The sequence below is a fragment of the Schistocerca americana genome, chromosome X, assembly GCF_021461395.2.
Source record: "Schistocerca americana isolate TAMUIC-IGC-003095 chromosome X, iqSchAmer2.1, whole genome shotgun sequence".
NCBI lineage: Eukaryota > Metazoa > Arthropoda > Insecta > Orthoptera > Acrididae > Schistocerca > Schistocerca americana.
This window is the reverse complement of record NC_060130.1, coordinates 687,813,229-687,817,734: the sequence shown is the minus strand read 5'-3', so window position 1 is coordinate 687,817,734 and position 4,506 is coordinate 687,813,229. Positions and strand designations below refer to the sequence as shown.

The 4,506-nt window shown below is 45.9% G+C and overlaps 1 pseudogene; it reads left to right on the top strand.

Annotated features, from left to right (window-relative positions):
- Positions 1 to 2,501: 2,501 nt before the first annotated feature.
- On the top strand, positions 2,502 to 2,619 carry LOC124557561 (annotated as a pseudogene).
- Positions 2,620 to 4,506: the final 1,887 nt, after the last annotated feature.

The following is a 4,506-nucleotide window of genomic DNA, read 5'->3' as shown; positions in this document are numbered from 1 at the left end:
TTCTGCGTTGGTGCCAATGATGGTCGTATGAGCGTTTGGCGCCGTGCAGGTGAGCGCCACAATCAGGACTGCATACGACCGAGGCACACAGGGCCAACACCCGGCATCATGGTGTGGGGAGCGATCTCCTACACTGGCCGTACACCACTGGTGATCGTCGAGGGGACACTGAATAGTGCACGGTACATCCAAACCGTCATCGAACCCATCGTTCTATCATTCGTAGACCGGCAAGGGAACTTGCTGTTCCAACAGGACAATGCACGTCCGCATGTATCCCGTGCCACCCAACGTGCTCTAGAAGGTGTAAGTCAACTACCCTGGCCAGCAAGATCTCCGGATCTGTCCCCCATTGAGCATGTTTGGGACTGGATGAAGCGTCGTCTCACGCGGTCTGCACGTCCAGCACGAACGCTGGTCCAGCTGAGGCGCCAGGTGGAAATGGCATGGCAAGCCGTTCCACAGGACTACTTCCAGCATCTCTACGATCGTCTCCATGGGAGAATAGCAGCCTGCATTGCTGCGAAAGGTGGATATACACTGTACTAGTGCCGACATTGTGCATGCTCTGTTGCCTGTGTGTATGTGCCTGTGGTTCTGTCAGTGTGATCATGTGATGTATCTGACCCCAGGAATGTGTCAATAAAGTTTCCTCTTCCTGGGACAATGAATTCACGGTGTTCTTATTTCAATTTCCAGGAGTGTATTTCCTGACACAACCACGAGACACAAGATATGCAATATACATAAGGAGTCTGCGGCTTGTCCTGGTCCCCGATTTCAAACCCATATAATATATGGTGTACTGGTCTCCTTCGCGATTTCAGTGTAGCCTGTCCGCAAGTGTAGCAAAAATTGTCAACAGTGTATACGCATTTGGGAGGCATATTAAATTACAGGAATTACAATGACCATATGCACTAACTACACTTCACAAACTGGTTCTTGCAGCGGACGAACAAAGCATAGCTTGTAACAGACAGACTGTGATTAAATTAAACATGCAACGCTCCTCTCTTTCTCTACCACTTCCCCTTGTTGCTGCGAGTCCGGGCTAGAAAATACTGACAGAATATACACAGTTATAGTTTCCTGAAACTTCATCACTGTCTACCATTAGCGGGATATCGAAGGGTGTATCGGAAGGGGTTGAAAATGAACGCCAATAAAATATAATTATAATTAAATGCACACCCCCCGCCCTCCTTTCACTTGGAAACGCGAGTATTTCACTGTCGTTTTCGTCACCAATATCGATATAGTTAACAAACATTTATTTCATCCCAGTTACATTTTCACTGTTGGCTAGTGTAATTGATTACGCACCTAGGTAGTGACCTGGGTGCAGCGGGGAGGGCAGCATTGAACACTGTTCCCCCCGCAGCGTGCAACACAAACACATTGGACTATAGGGAAGTGTCCTAGCGGCAAGCATTTCGGGAGGCGCGTGCAGCCGTCAGTAACACCGTGCAGCAGGGTGTTGGCGCACAGCGCAAACCAGTTTGTGTTTCTCGATCGTGCAGTGAGCGCCGACTGGTTGGTTGGTTGATTTTGGGGGAAGGGAACAAACAGCGAGGTCATCGATCCCAGCGGATTAGGGAAGGATGGGGAAGGAAATCGGCAATGCCCTTTCAAAGGAACCATCCCGGCATTTGCCTGAAATGATTTAGGGAAATTACGGAAAACCTAGATCAGGAGGGCCGGACGCAGGTTCAAACCGTCGTCCTCCCGAATGAGAGTCCAGTTTGCTAACCACTTCGCCACCTTGCTCGGTGCCAGCAGCGTACCACGTCCATCGAAGAATTCCTTACAGCGGTACACGAAAAGAGAGAAATTTAGCAATCTGTTCATTCTCAGTATGAAAATATGTCGATTGGAAGGAGGATATGGAGTGAAATAGCAATGAGGCTTAATACTGACAGCAAGTAAATATTATTATTGTGTTATTCTGTTCTGACAAAATTAATTCAAAATCATATCTCGCAAATCTCTTGCCACTGGTGATGTTAGATGAAATTATTTAAATTGTATAATGTTATTTTCGTTTAATATAAGATTTTAAAAAGCAAAGAGCTGTTGAATTTACTTTTACGTACATCAAGGTAACTACCTGTTTAAGTTTTCTCTGAGGCGATATAGTTGGTTGGAAATTGGTGTAGGGTACTCTGAGGCGTGCATCAACCGTTTTCAAAACGTAATCAAATGTAGACACAGACATGCTCATGCATTCATGGAATTTATCAGGACCTAGGTGTAAACTCTCACAAAATGTATTGAACTCTCCAAACCATTCTTTATCTTTCACTATAATCCTTCGACCTTACCTTACATGAACAAATAGACGTTCAGAAGCGTTTGTCCTTCCAGCATCAAATCGTATAGCAATGCATCCGATTCTGTTTTTTATATGCACGCATAAGATCTACCGCACATTCGTGATCTTGCGATTTTAATGAAACAGTTTGGTAAAAAAAAATAATTGTACCCTCACTGTGTAGCTTAACAACGGCCTTGCCGCAGTGGATACACCGGTTCTCGTCAGATCACCGAAGTTAAGCGCTGTCGGGCGTGGCCTGCACTTGGATGGGTGATCCTCCGGGCCGCCATGCGCTGTTGCCAGTTTACGAGGTGCACTCAGCCTCGTGATGCCAACTGAGGAGCTACTCGACCGAATAGTAGTGGGTCCGATCAAAGAAAGCCATCATAACGACCGGGAGTGCGGTGTGCTGACCACACACCCCTCATATCCGCATCCTCAGCTGAGATGACACGACGGTCGGATGGTCCCGATGGGCCACTTGTGGCCTGAAGACGGAGTGTTGTGCACTGTGTAGCTTGATAATAAACTATCGTTCCATTTACGCCTATAATGATTAAGTTTTTCAAGTTCTATTTTGGTTTAGAAAAAGAAGCAGAATTTAACATGGCATCGAGGGCAGTTCAATAAGTAATGCAACACATTTTTTTTCTGAAACAGGGGTTGTTTTATTCAGCATTGAAATACACCAGGTTATTCCCCAATCTTTTAGCTACACAACGTAATCTCCATTCAATGCTACGGCCTTACGCCACCTTAAAATGAGGGCCTGTATGCCTGCACGGTACCATTCCACTGATCGATGTCGGAGCCAACGTCGTATTGCATCAATAACTCCTTCATCATCCACGTAGTGCCTACCACGGATTGCGTCCTTCATTGGGCCAAACATATAGAAATCCGACGGTGCGAGATCGGGGCTGTAGGGTGCATGAGGAAGAACAGTCCACTGAAGTTTTGTGAGCTCCTCTCGGGTGCGAAGACTTGTGTGAGGTCTTGCGTTGTCATGAAGAAGGAGAAGTTCGTTCAGATTTTTGTGCCTACGAACACGCTGAAGTCGTTTCTTCAATTTCTGAAGAGTAGCACAATACACTTCAGAGTTGATCGCTTGACCATGGGGAAGGACATCGAACAGAATAACCCCTTCAGCGTCCCAGAAGACTGTAACCATGACTTTACCAGCTGAGGGTATGGCTTTAAACTTTTTGTTGGTAGGGGAGTGGGTGTGGCGCCACTCCATTGATTGCCGCTTTGTTTCAGGTTCGAAGTGATGAACCCATGTTTCAACGCCTGTAACAATCTTTGACAAGAAATTGTCACCCTCAGCCACATGACGAGCAAGCAATTCCGCGCAGATGGTTCTCCTTTGCTCTTTATGGTGTTCGGTTAGACAACGAGGGACCCAGCGGGAACAAACCTTTGAATATCCCAACTGGTGAACAATTGTGACAGCACTACCAACAGAGATGTCAAGTTGAGCACTGAGTTGTTTGATGGTGATCCGTCGATCATCTCGAACGAGTGTGTTCGCACGCTCCGCTATTGCAGGAGTCACAGCTGTGCACGGCCGGCTTGCACGCGGGAGATCAGACAGTCTTGCTTGACCTTGCGGCGATGATGACACACGCTTTGCCCAACGACTCACCGTGCTTTTGTCCACTGCCGGATCACCGTAGACATTCTGCAAGCGCCTATGAATATCTGAGATGCCCTGGTTTTCCGCCAAAAGAAACTCGATCACTGCCCGTTGTTTGCAACGCACATCCGTTACAGACGCCATTTTAACAGCTCCGTACAGCGCTGCCACCTGTCGGAAGTCAATGAAACTATACGAGACGAAGCGGGAATGTTTGAAAATATTCCACAAGAAATTTCCGGTTTTTTCAACCAAAATTGGCCGAGAAAAAAAAATGTGTTGCATTACTTATTGAACTGCCCTCGTAGCTGAATATATTGTATGAGTTACTGAGAAGACAAAAAGATTAAATAGTCAGATGGAAATAAATCGACAATTCTGTTGCAATTCCAGGAGAACCCTGTAGAAAAATGTGTCATTAAAAATGAATAGATGGGACTGAAGTTTACCAAAGCATTTTATTTCTACACTTAATTTATCTTTGATATACGAAAAGTACAGCTAATAGCTTAACATCTTTCTGTACAGAGTGTGAATCTTCTTACTAGAATTA